Raw genomic sequence first — 14,609 nt, 5'->3', positions numbered from 1 at the left:
GCGGTGGCGGCGGCGGCGACCGGAACGTTGTGGCACTTGGCGAGGGACCGCAGGTTCTCCATCAGCTGGGCTCGGCTGAACGAGCGCAGATTGATCTTGGGCGACGCCGGCGGCATGCGTGGCGGGTTGTCGATCTCCGGCGATGCCGCCGCCGGCGGCTTGTCGGTCAAGTTAAGCTTGGCGAGGGACCTCAGGTTGTCCATGAGCGTGGCCCTAAGGAAGCTCCCGCTGACGGCGGCCGGAGCACCGGTGTTGGTCGACCTGAGCTCGCCGTCGAGGTCGAGCTTACGCCGGACCGGCTTCGGGCGGCTCTCGCCAACGACGCCATCGCCGGCTTTCCTGCTCCTGTTGTGCTGAGGGGCGACCGGCCGCTTCGGTGTGGTGGTCCACGCGTGCTTCACCAGCCTGAGCCTGGGCTTTCCCTTCTGGGAAGGCTTCTTCCTCCACGTGGAGGGCGGTGTGAACTCCGGCATGCCGGAAGCCGCCGGCGTGCCACCATCGTCGGCAGAAGGCAGATCCGTTGCCATGACCGAGCTCCGAGCACCGGCCAACACCCTCGAGAGATTCTTTTGTTTGGATTGGCAATCCCTAACGCAACTGATATTGCCCCGGTTTCCTCTCGCTCAAATCTGCAAAAACTGTCTGATACGTCTTTCAGAAGAAAAAAAAAACTGTCTGATACAAACCTGTTGAGAAAACAAACATGTACGGAGGAAACCGTGTATATATCTACCGCTTATAAAAGAATCGGAAGGGAGGCCCAGTACAAGTTACAACTGATAGGACGAAAACTGGCAAAAATTCCAATTGAACTCTTTTTTTATTAAGATTTGAAAATCTGAGCAAATAGCAGAGTGCCCTGGTACCAAATTTCATTTTCGATTTATCACAAAATACAGAGTTATCTAGTAGCTACTAAGGCTACTAAGGCCTTGTTTAGTCCGCAAAAAATTTAGATTTTGGTACTGTAGCATTTTCGTGTTATTTAATGTCTAATTATGAACTAATTAGATTAAAAAATGTCTCGTCGTTTACAGTTAAAATGTGTAATGAGTTATTTTTTCAACTGTATTTAATGCTCCATGCATATGTCTAAAGATTCAATTTGATGGGTACTGTATAATTTTTTTTGGAAACTAAACATGGCCTAATAAGAACGCGGTGGAAATTTTTGGGGAAGCCAAATCTGAATGTGTTTTTAGCAAACATAAAATCGCGTGGAACAGCCCGCGGAGTGCCACCGGCGTACTTAAAACAGAAGACTATCTTTCTTAGAAACATATCTGGTGGAAACTACAATTTTCGTGAAAACTCATACGAACCATGACAAAAAGTCATCTAAATTTAATAAAAAAATTACATATGTAGATGATATGATGATACACAATCTAGTAAAATATCTTGTCCAAACTCATGATGGTACACACCTTGTAAAGTATCTTGTCTAAAAAGGTGTGTATCATCATATCATCTATATGTGTGATTTTTTTTGGTAAATTTAGATGATCTTTTTGTCGTGATTTGTATAGGTTTTCACGTAGATTGTGGTTTCCGCTTGATATGTTTCCTTTCTTCTTTTGAAAACCCAAACATGACTCTAGTTAAAGCAGGAACTGGAAACAGAAGGCTATCTCAACACGAACACGACTATAAACAAGAACTGGAAACATCCAACAGCCGCGTCCTGGACCTATAAACGCAGCGCCCCGCGCCGTCTCTCTCCACCGTCGTCGGCGAACGAACAAGCCAGCCCACCGATCGATCCAGCAGCAGGCGGAAGCAGCGCCGCCTTCTCGAGTCGGCGAGGCCGGGCTTGCTTGCCGCGCCATGGCCACCTACAATTCCGACCTGCTGGAGTTCGCGGACGGCGAGTCCGGGGAGGCCGCGGTCTCCACCGTCGTCGGCGAGAACAAGTCCGAGGCCGCCGCCGCTGCCAAGCTCGCTGACGCGGCCACCGACGACAAGCCCAGATACTCCTACAGTCCTGCTCCACCAAGGAGCAGCACGACAGCGGTAGGCATCCATCCTCCTCCCGTCGTCCTGTTCCCCCTAGATAATCTTACATATCTAGTGATTAGGTTGGTCTGATGTGGCTAGAGATTAGTGTAGATCCGTTTTTGCAATTCGTCGTTCAATGTCCTGTATGTTCGACCCGTTTACCAATCTATGCATGATGTCATGCATGTCACCTGATGATCCGATTCTTTACAATTTACTAGCTAGCTAGTTTCCTGATTTTGGTATTGTTCGATTAAATCTTTTCCTATATGCATTCGTGACATCCGTGTCAATTGCCATACTAGGTTTCATTTATGCTACTATTACTGATTGAAACATTGATTTTGTTATCTTATGGAAATCCTAATCTTGCGTGGCCATTGAGTTATGCCATGCTTAGTTGTTTAATGTGTGTGCTTTGATTCGCGCCTCACCCCGTCATGCTCTTTTTGGATGCCAGGCGTATGAAAGTGCCAGCACGAGGTGAAAAGATTGAGGGAGGTTCTAATAAAACTGAAGCGAAGTTGAAGGTGAAGGGAGGGGACGAAGGCCGTGTCAAGGAGTTGTCCGAGGAACAAAGGAGGTTGAGGCAGGAGCAGAGGAAACTGAGACTCGAGGAAGCCATGTTGGTGCATCAAAGAAAAGCTTTCTACCATGAGCATAACATCCCTTTGGAGGAGGATGAGAGGAACAAACCCATTAGTTTTGGTTTTGCCAATGCAGACACGAGTCTTCATGGATCGTTGACCGCCTCACTAAGTCCGCTCATTTTCTTCCAGTCCGCCTCACTAAGTACCCAAGACAATTATTTCCGACAGAGGCACACAGTTTGTTGCCTGTTTCTGGGAACAGTTGCATGCATCTCTGGGTACTCAACTTATTCGCAGCTCAGCCTATCATCCTCAGACCGATGGTCAAACTAAGTGAATCAATCAAATTTTGGAGGATATGCTTAGAGCCTGTGTGCTTTCTTATAGCAAGAAATGAGATGAATGCCTACCTCTAGCGGAATTCTCTTATAACAACAGTTATCAGGAAAGCATCAAAATGGCTCCTTTTGAGACGTTGTATAGGCGGAGGTATAGAACTCCAGTGAATTGGTCAGAATCCGGAGAAAGAAGTGTGTTCGGCCCTGAGATGGTCAGTGAGGCAGAAGAACAAGTCCGATTCATACAGGAGAATTTGAAAATAGCCCAGTCTCGACAAAAAAGTTATGCGGACAAGAAGCGTCAATCCGTCACATTCCAAGTGGGAGACCATATCTATTTGCGGGTATCTCCAATGAAAGGAGTCCAGCGATTCGGAGTGAAGGGAAAGCTCGCACCTCGCTATGTTGGGCCTTTTCTTATCATTGAGCGGTGTGGGCCGGTAGTGGGCCGGTAGCATATCGCCTGGAACTTCCTGCCCAAATATCCGTGGTTCATAATATTTTCCATGTCTCCCAGCTCCGGAAATGCCTCCGTGTTCCAGAAAAGGTGATTGATATAGAAAAATTACAACTGGAACCCGATCTTGTCTATCCGGAGTACCCAATCAAAATTGTTGATCACAAGACCAGGGTCATTCGGAATCAGACCAGTGACTTCTATAAGGTGCAATGGAGTAATCACTCCGAGCGGGAAGCTACTTGGGAGACGGAAGAATTTGTTCGGACTAAATGTCCAGAATTTCTACAAGCCTATCGAGGTACACACCAATTTCTAACTCTCCCTTTTTGCCATTCATTAAATCTCGGAGCGAGATTTTTTTTAGGGGGTAGGATTGTAACACCTGCCTCGCGGACGGTCCGCTCGGGGCCGGCGGACGGTCCGCCAGGCAACGCCCAGATATTTATCTGGATGGATGTGGGACCCACCTATCATTCCTCTCTTCCTCCTCACTTCGTCCAGAGCCGAGCGAAGCTCGAGCGCTCGCGCCGTCGTCGCCCCCTTCCATCGATCTCCCTCCTCCGGCCATCAAACCTCGATTTCTCACGCGGGAACCTTTCTCGGCACCTCCTCCACCTTCCCCAACCCCTAGACCGGCTTCTTACGGCCGGAATCATCCCCCGCCACCGCCGGTCACCATGGGAGGTGCTTGAAGCTTTGTTCCACCGCCGATCCACCTCTCCGGTCGTCCTCCACTCGAACCGACCGCGGGAATGGGTTCGTGGTGAGTTTCTTGCGCTCCCCGGTCTTTTTCCCCGTCCGCGGTGTGTCGCCGGCGCCGGTGAACGGCCGCCGCCGTCGCCGCCTCACTTGCTGCCGCCTGTGGCGCGGGTCAAAAGTTAGGCATCGCGGACGGTCCACCTGGGAGGTGCGGACAGTCTGCTGGTCAGATTAGATTTCGTCCAGAGACGATGTTGTCTCTGGCGGTTTAGCAGAAATGAACTGCGGACGGTCCGCTATAGGGGAGCGGACGGTCCGCCGTTGAAATTTAAAATTTGTCCAGAGACGATGTCTCTGGTGGGGTTCGCAGGATTGAGTTAAGGACGGTCCGCTATTGGAGAGCGGACAGTCCGTCGTTGAATCTAGGATTTGTCCAGAGACGTTGCCGTCTCTGGTGGATTGGATAAGTGAACCGCGGATGGTCCGCCAAGGGGGGTCGGACAGTCCGCAGGTAGGATTAGAAAGTGTTCCAGAGACGTTGTTGTCTCTGGTGGGTTGGCGTAGGTGTATTGCGGACAGTCCGCTAAGGGTGAGCGGACAATCCGCCGTATAGATTGAAGTTTGTCCAGAGACATACTTGGTTCGGGTGGGTCGGTAGAATGGTACGGCGGACGGTCCGCCACTTGGGCGCGGACAGTCCGCAGGGCATTCTAGTTGAAGTAAAATAGTTACATCTTTGAGCTGCACTCATTTATATTCATATGCATAGGTGTAGCATCCGCAGCTGAGGGCGCCGTGTTTTAGGTGATTGCGGCACCGCAGGAGCAGCCGGCGCAAGCCCAGGAGGAGAGGTGTGAGCACCCGGCCCAAGGCCCGTTTGACCCCAATTCTGTGCAGCAGCCCGAAGGCAAGCCCCGGTGCACATACTATTAATTTAAATTATGACACCTACATTTGTGTTTGTACTTATGCATTATATTTAGGAGTTGTTTGAAACCCTAGTTGCATGAACCCTAGATGTCCTTGAATTGTACTAGTATGTATAGGGCGATAGAAATGCTATGCTAGATAGGGTTCGGTAGAAGTCGAGTAATTCTTGGTTACTCGCGAGATTAGGATCATTTTTATATTTCTAGATATGAGATACTATTTTTTGTATGAAAGTCATGGAATGAAAGAAAGAGTAGAAATTGAGACCGGGCGGGAGAAGTGTAGTTCCGCCTGTGTCGGTTAAGGACCGAGCCGTTGTTGGCCCTGCTGATCATGTTTGAACTGTACTAACCGCATGCCGGGTGTAGGAGGTAGTCGAAATCGGTAAGCCTATTACTGCCTCGCTTCGAAAGTACAGAACTGCATCACCACCCCGTAGGGCGAGTCGAGTAGTCGCGGAGAAACGGGATGCATATGTTTATTTTTGGTGGTCTCACGTTGAGCTCGGCTGACTATATGAAGGTGGGGTGGTTCTATAGTTCGAGGCGGGGAGGGGAATGGTTGGTGCGTGTAGTCCGACGGGGCATACGCGTGCCGTGTTGGTTAGGTCCATCTTGCAAGGTTAAATCGAATCGATTCGCCGTCAGTCGCTCTCGGATATGAGCACCTTGGTCACTGCGTCGCAGCGTAGTGTTGTGATGGAAAAATAGTTATACCTATGTTGAGGAACATATGAGTTATTATTTATTGTTCCACTATGTTGCTCTAGATTTGGTTATGCAAATATTAGACTATGTTAATTTATATAGAACTTGGGCTAAAATAAGGAAAGTGAGGAATAACTTCAGTCGCTGTTTTCTGCAAAATAACCACCAGCCAAAAGCCTTGCATGTCTAGATATGTGGGCTAAGATATACCCACTGGTCGGGTAAGCCTTGCTGAGTATTAGCATACTCAGGGTTTGTTGCCACAATTATTTTAGGACACGCAGACGTAGACTTCTGTCCCTGCTGCGTTAAGTTCATCCGCCGGGATGCAGAGGGATGGGAGGTTGTGGAGCCAGACGTTTAGATAGGGATCTCCCTAGGGCACACTTTTGGTAGTTGTAGGCCCCTTTCCTCTAGTTGAACCCGGGTTTCAGTAATGCAAAGTTGTAAATTATGTACTTATTAAAACTTGGTTTGTAAAAACTTAAGGTGGAAATCGTATGTATATTTGTTGTATTTTCAAATATATGTCGTGCTTGTACCATCTGCGTCCACCTTCGATTGGGACTATCGGTGATGTTTCGATCGGGACGTGGGTTGAGAAATGATCGCCAACTTAAGCCGTTAAGCTAATGAGCCCGATATGTTCAAATGACGGCCATTACGTTTAATTAGAGTTTTAATTTGGCGGTTCCGTCACAAAAGTGCCAGCACGAGGTGAAAAGATTGAGGGAGGTTCTAATAAAACTGTTCTAATAAAACTGAAGCGAAGTTGAAGGTGAAGGGAGGGGACGAAGGCCGTGTCAAGGAGTTGTCCGAGGAACAAAGGAGGTTGAGGCTGGAGCAGAGGAAACCGAGACTCGAGGAAGCCATGTTGGTGCATCAAAGAAAAGCTTTCTACCATGAGCATAACATCCCTTTGGAGGAGGATGAGAGGAACAAACCCATTAGTTTTGGTTTTGCCAATGCAGATTCTGGGAGCAATTATGACGAGGTTAATGGCGATATGTACAGCAATAATGATGCTGGCAACTGTGGGGGCAATGACCAGGTGTGTGATGGCAGTGACCACTACAAATATGGATACGACGAGATGCAGGTTGAGAGAGGTCATGACAAGTGCAGCAATGGTGAAAGGCAGGGGAACGGTCTGGGCCAGCCCACGATGAAGAACGTGTACGTGCGCAAGGTGAAGGCATCCTCCTCTGATGCTGGAACAGAGGTTGAGGAAAAGCCTGATGAGAACATGGTGTCCGCTAGCGCGATAGAACAAAAGGAGGCCAATGCTGATAATGCCGACGCTGTGATTGCTTCTAAATTAGGAAAATCTGCTGGGTAAGTTCTAATATACTTGTACAAATTCTCTAGATAGTTCCTTTCGCAGATGTAATATTTTTATCTGAAACTTATCAATTTTATATGTTTTATTGCTAGGGATGCTGCTCAAGATGGTCCTAGAAACGGTCAAGGTGCCGGCACCACCGAAAGGACATTTTTCCGTGTTTTGATAGAAAAAAACATACAAGATTTTCACGCAGATTTTCTCTGCATGAAAAATAAAGATACGGGCGTGCCAGTGTATATAAAAAATACACAAAAGAAAGACAAAAATAGAGAACACATGTTTATTCATATTTTAAAAATACAAATACATCTTTCTTTATATATGTGTGCGCTCCATAGCCTGCCGTTGGGCAGATCTGACTTGGAAGATGTGGGCTTCTGGTTCCCGAAGCCTCGAAAAGCTCTCGATTAACCACAGAAAAGACATTTTTCCGTGTTTTGAGAGAAAAAACATACAAGATTTTCTCTGCATGGAAAATAAAGATACGGATGTGCCAGTGTATATAGAAAATACACAAAAAAGATAAAGATAGGGAACACTTATTTATTCATATTTTAAAAATACAAATACATCTTTCTTTATATATATGTGCGCTCCATAGCCTGCCATTGGGCAGATCTGACTTGGGAGATGTGGTCTTTTGGTTCCCGAAGCCTCGAAAAGCTCTCGATTAGCTACCTCTACAAGTCTACCTTGTCGGAGTACCTCCGATTCTACTGTTGTGGTCGTTATCTTCAATCTTCGCTTGCATTCTCCTTGCATGTGTGGTGGTGTAGATGGCATCGGTGTCATCATGACCTCGTTAGTCCATGAGCTGGTGTAGCACATCTAGGACATCAACGGTGCTCGCCTGAGTCGTCCGGCCTCGTCAGTCTCGAACGGCATTGTAGTCGTAGTAGAGGTGGTTAGTTGGCGATGCATGGCGACGAGCTAGACCGAGTCGATGAGAAATCCTGACAGCAGCTACTTGTAGATGGGCGAAGCAATGGCGAGACATCTGTATGTAGATAGACTAGCTTCCTTTGTGGCGCACGTACATACTCCCTTCTGCATGCCATTGTAGCCTCTTGTCTTCTCGTCAACACACATATGCACTTGCGCCTATGGCAAAGCATGCAGTGTAATTTAACTATTTGCTATCCTTATGGATTACATCTGCTCGTTTGCCGTCTTTAAAATGGAACCTAATTTTTTGCCACCATCCTCTACCCGAAGCTAATATTTTGCTAATTTTCTACCCTTGTTGAGTAGAGGATGCGTGAGGAGAAAAAGAAGTCCTCGGAGATTTCAAAAACCTGAGGTGAGGAAGGTCACTGCTGAAGAATTTAAGGGCCTGCAGATGTTGGAGAAAAAGAAGCTGGACGAGAAGAAAGCTGTTATGAAGGTAGAAAAGACTCAGCCCAAGATTAAGGAGGCTAGCAAGAAGGAAGAAACAGTTGAGGTAGAAGGAAAGGAGGCTGCTGCAATGCGATTTGATACGCACCTCCTATTATTTATCAAATGCATGACAAGTTTGCACAGCCGAGAGGGGCTGCCAGGGGAGAAGCACTGTTGTTGTCGAGTTTAGAAGAGAGGGCCACCGGCGGCGGCCACGGGAGGTAAAACTATATTTTCTGTCTCTGTACCACAGTTTCTTCACTAGTGTCTGCTAGGTTCCTTCAATACATTAATTAACACAAACCCGAAAATTAAACAAGTTTCATTAGCTAGTCAAGCATATCATAAACCTTAGGAAGTTAGGAGATGTCTAATGTCATGTGAAGAAAAATTACTACTGTATCTCATATCTCAGGTTATACTTTACTTTTTGAGGTTGCTGCTGCCTCTGGCGCAAGGATCTCTTCTTTCAGTCTATCTATATTTTTCTTCAACTCAGCGGTTTCGGCCATTGTAATCATTTCCAACGTCCCAACTCCACGTCTTGGCATGTTAACATCTTGATTTCCGCCCGTGCCATGTGCATCTTTGTCCCAGGTATCTTTCATCCGATCAAATTGACTAAGGTAGTAGATAGTTTTTGTACAAACTTCCGTGCCAACCTGATCGGTGATTCCATCAACCTGCTGCCTACTCGACGAGGGCCTCTCACTGTTTCCTACAAAAGAAAAGGAGACAAGGAAAAGGTTTACTTTGCACTTTGATATGAATTTCAGTTTGAAGGATAGGGCAGTCAGTTCAATTATGATACCTGATTTCTTTCTATTGATTTCCGCGAGGTTTTCAATCACAGATTCTAATTCTTCATAGACATCTTCATTTGCTTTCTCATTACACCGCAGAGGACCAATTTTGTCCTTGGGAACTTTGTCTCCTGCGACAATGCATTTCTGCATTTCTTGAGTTGGTCCTTCTGAGTGACCAACGTAAGTTTGGATACGTGCAGCATGAGCTAATACATCTGGTTCTTGTCTCAGAGTTCTACCACTCAGAGAAGTTTCAACCTCGGAATCCCTGATCTTCAAGATGTGTTCAGATGAAGGCAGCATATCAACTTCAGATGCAGCTCCAACAATGGCTGCTTCATTGCTTTCACTACTCGCTGCACCCTGGACGAAGTTGGGGAACAAAAGATCACCATGTTCTGGTCTGCTATTCTTTTCCTCATTAGAGATAACAAGGTCTTCCTCTTCAGTTTGTTGGAGACATTTGTTTAGTGTCATTTTAGTAAGAGAACCACAGGATAATCCATCAACCATACTTAAGGAGCCGGCAAATTCATTAGCTATGGCTTGCTCAAAATCTTTGTGTAGAGTTGCCTTCTTAGCTCCAACACTTGCAGATATTGATCTAAAACTGTTTGCACTTTCAGCAATTAGCTCCTGCTCAGCACCTTTCACCGAACATTCCGTGGTATGCTGCTTACGCGTCATGTCGATGATGCTATTGAGTCTCTCCACAAGAGGAATTTCATCCTCCAACTCCTCAGCTGCATCTGGTGCTGTCCCATGGATCCTGGTGGATGTGTCAACATGCATCTTCTTGCCAGAATTAGCAGCAGGAAGCCCATCCATTTTTCTTTTCCCTGGACTAACCAAACCATGTACTAGTCCTTTAGTCTTTACAGAATTAGCAACTGCAGTAGCACATGCCGATGAGTAAGACTCCCACCATTCAGCATACTTAACCGTCACACCCGGCTCGTGATCCGGAACGATGAACGCAAGATTTTTGGCTTCAATGTTGTATGTGTCCCATGCTTTCTCCCATCTTGAATTTACGCGGACCACAGCTCCTGGCACATCCTGATCGAAGCCCAGCTGCCTCGCAACACGATGAGGACGGTACTTCTCGACGGACTTCATGCCTACAAGCTCACAAGCGCGCAAATGACAACTTACTACTGTAGAAACAGCAATAAATCTTATTTTGTTGTATCCAGCAACGACCCAGTACATATATATATATATATATATATATATATATATATATATATATATATATATATATATATATATATATATATATATATATATATGAGCGCGTGGAAATGTAAACAATAGAAACATACAGTACTTAAAAACAATTAGATGCTCATAGCCTCATTGAATTGGCAATTGACAAAATATTTTACCATGCTGATATTTTCTAAAAAAATATTTTGTATAGAACATTAGTTTGCAATTAGATGAACTAATAGGAAATAGAAATAAAAAATGCATTTTAAAAAGACGTGTCTTATACAGTAGCATGTATCTATATATGTTTGAACTAGCTTCAGTTGAGATGATCTTGCTCTGGAGCAAATAAATAGGCAGTCAAAAAAAGTTACTTAATTACTTGAGAAAATATGAATGAACGTAAATATATAATTGCTAAAGGAATCTTTACCTGGTAACAAGAGGCTTCATGGTTTGGTAAACTGAAAGATGTTTCTTGGTACACACTCTGTTATGCAATGTAATTGACTTATGACACTTCCGCTCAACAATTCAATAGGATTCATAGAACAAAGAAGATCACATTTCCTGCATTAGTATAAAAAGAACAGGTCAAGATGATCCCTCTATTCTCAACCATATATCATTTAAGAACGCTTTTACACATACAACTGGCATGGTTCATAACATGAAATGATATTATTAAAGAGTTGGCATGAAGATTATTTCAAATGATTATATGTTGAACAAACTTCAGGTTCAAATTCTTGGACAAAGTATTGTTGAAGAGTAAACACGAACAAGTACTGGATAAGCACAATGGGTGTATAATTCTGTATTCGCCTATATGTATCAAATTGTATATATGCTTATCAAATATCAATTTATAATAAATAAAGTTTCCTTGCACCAAGGATGAGAAACATATAACTACAAATGGATATATAGTAAAGAGAAGTTTGAGTCTCCAGTTTTGAGGGAAACGATTTTGTAATTCAAAATTCTCGTATGTCACTTCCAGCATCAGTACAGTTTGCCAATTTTCAATGCCGGGGAAAAGACAATTAATTTATATATTGTTCTCATCACCTTATATTATATGAATTCCCAAGCCGAAGTTACAACTTAATCCATCTTTGTTTTTAGTAAAACTGAAACAAGTTCAATCTGCAACAGTGTTTCCATGCAGCATATATCAACCAGAGAGGCACTTCAATTCTTGGTGATAAACTTCATGGCGACCACATGCATGTTTGTCATGCTTTGCTCATTGCATCCTTTATCCCTCCACCTGTAGTGCATGAACCCCAGTAGGTACCGCTGAATATTGTCTACACAAAACACATATAATGGTTAGCCATGTAGCTTATCATATAGCAGATAGCCATCAATATTCATTTTTGCCTAATATGAAAATAATGCAACCCATGCACAACCTCAAAAGGTAAATATATTGCATTTGTCACATGGAATCAGGAAGTACGTACACTTACGAAAAATCAAACAACCCAGGAAGGAGAGAAGGGGCACCCATATCCTTTGCCACCAACAGTTGGTTTATATTATTATATATTTTGTGTTTCGTAGGGTGCTTGGTTAACGTTGTAGTTCAACCCTATTTGCTGCGTCACATAAGAAAAAAAATATGCTGTATGTAATCACGACGGAAGGAACTAATTAATTTCATTTGCTTCTAAGTAGTTAAAAGAGCATCCATCAAAATCCATGAATGAAATAAATTGAAAGCAGTTTTCTTTCACCATTTTATCGCTGAAAACAAGGTACGGTGTTCCATTCACATGTGATATTCACTCTAAAGAGTTATAGAAAACGTTGCAAGTAGCAATTACTACTTGATGTTTGAGCCTATATAATTGAGCTGCTGCAGTTTCTTCATCACTACTATAGATTTAGTTCTTCAAAACATTTAACTAGCTAGTGACACCAACAATCCATGACAACCAGTTTCCTCAAGCTACGACCCTAATAACCTGTCCTTTTATTTAACTGATAGCATCAGCTGGGCCGCCATATATATATATATATATATATATATATATATATATATGTGTGTGTGTGTGTGTGTGTGTGTGTGTGTGTGTGTGTGTGTGTGTGTGTGTGTCTTGTGAAAACAAAAAATTACTACCATACCTGAATTGGTGCTCTACTTCTTGAGTGCCTCAGTTGCCTCTTCCTCCCTAATCTCTTTCGCCAGTGTAGCAATATTTTTTATTAGTGCAGCTATCTCAGCCTGTCGTATCTCAGATGCCTTTTGAATCATTTCCTCCGCCCCAACTGCTCGTTTTGGGTGGTAAAAACCATTATCTGCACCTGTGCTATTTGCATCTTCATCCCAAGCTTCTTTCGACCGATCAGATCGACTAAGATAGTAGAGTGTTTTAATACAAACTTCAGTACTATCCAGTTCAGTGTTCCCTTGTGCCAGCCTGCTAGACGGCCTCTCACGGTTTCCTGCAAAGAAAAAGAAAGAGAGACGACAGAGAGCAAGGGCATATATACTATACTGCCAATAAGTTTCATTTGCCATTCAGCTAATTCGATGTACATAAAAAATTACCACTTTGTCGACAATTATCATACCTGCTGATCCCTTCTTACTGGCTTGTGCAGAGCCTTTCAAGCGATCGAGGACCAAACCCTTCATTTGATGCGGCCAAGCTACCTCCATTTCCTCTCTCATTCTTACCCTGGCGCCCATCCAAAAATGTTACCTCGCGTGCCTTATTACCTGTAACAGCCCTCTCAGCAGCAGCAGTAGCAGCACAAGACAGTGAGTATTGCTTCCACCACTGAGCATACTCATCCGTCACACCTGGCCTGTCACTGGGAACAGCAGACGCATAATCCCCCGCCCCGATATCGTATGTTTCCCACGCTTTCTCCCAAGAATCTGAGTTAAGCCGGGTCACGATCCCCGGCACGTCCTGGTCGAACCCAAGCTGCCTCGCCACACGGTGGGCCCGGTGCTGCTCGACGGAGTCCATGCCCACGAGCTCGCACGGGTGCAGGCACCGCGCGAAGGACGGCACCGCCCTACTCCCGTAGGGCCGCCATTCGAAAGCCTTCGGTGCCGCGAGCACGCCGTGGAGGTAGCCCGGGTCCAGCGCCCTGCCAGCGACGTCGTGCCAGCGGGCAGCCCTCGGCACCGGCGCGTCGCCGCCGCCGGCGGAGTAGTCCGGGACGCGCGCCGCCGGAGCCGATGGACGGAGCTCGGGGAAGCGCTCCCAGACCCAGAGCTGGAGGATGTGCATCGGCGCCGAGACCGAGGGCGCCTCCGCTCGCTTGGCCCACACGAAGTGGCGCCGGAGCGCGGAGAGGTCGCTGTAGACGCTGGCGAGCGCCGCGGGGGCGAGCGCCACGCTCTGGCCGCGCGCCAGGCGGACGGCGACGGGGATCACCTCCTCCCCCGGGACGGCGACGTCGAACGGCTGCGACGGGAGCACGAAGCGGGAGAGCCACATGGAGAGGAACGCGCCGTGCTCGAGGAGCTGCTCCTCGCCACGGCCGCCGGCCGCCGCCGTCTCCTCTGGCCGCCGGCGCTGCTGGCGGATGCGGAAGTACTTGATCCACCCGGTGCCCTCGCTCTGGTTCATCAGGAGATCGCGGACGGCCCCGAGCGCGCGCTCGTCGTCCATCTGGAGCTGGTCGGACAGGGGCTGGCGCACGGATTCGCCGGCGAGGGGGAGGCCCCCGAGGACGGCCGCGTCCTCCAGCGTGACCGTGGCCTCGCCCCAGGGGAAGACGAAGGTGTTGGTCTCGGAGGACCAGAAGGGCACGCGAGCTGGAGCAGCGCGCCCTCGCCGCCGCGCCGCACGCGGTACGTTGTCGCGAGGATGCCCTCCAGGATCCCGAGCTCGCGCCACAGGGGCTCGTGCAGCGCCCGGAGCCTCTCCACCCATCGCCCCCAGCGATCCAGGGGCTCCGCCGCCGGCCAGCCGTCGAAACTCGCCCGGACCCCGCCGTCGAGAACGAGATCCGGGCTGCTGGGCTGGGACGGCAGGTCCGGGAGACGGGTGCCGCCGCTCGCGCGGGGAAGCAGGAAGCGGGGCGGCCGGTCGACCGGTGCGGTGGTGGATCCCCGGGACAGAGCCGCCTTGCCGTCGGCCATGGCCTTGAGCTGCGCTGCGCGCGGGCTGTGGCTGGG

The 14,609-nt window shown here is 47.0% G+C and overlaps 1 pseudogene; it reads right to left on the bottom strand.

Moving 5' to 3' along the window:
• Nucleotides 1-12,608: 12,608 nt before the first annotated feature.
• Nucleotides 12,609-14,609, bottom strand: LOC120647779 (annotated as a pseudogene).

Source organism: Panicum virgatum, chromosome 9K (assembly GCF_016808335.1).
Source record: "Panicum virgatum strain AP13 chromosome 9K, P.virgatum_v5, whole genome shotgun sequence".
NCBI lineage: Eukaryota > Viridiplantae > Streptophyta > Magnoliopsida > Poales > Poaceae > Panicum > Panicum virgatum.
The sequence above is the reverse complement of the archived record's forward strand: the minus strand, read 5'-3'. Positions and strand labels throughout refer to the sequence as shown.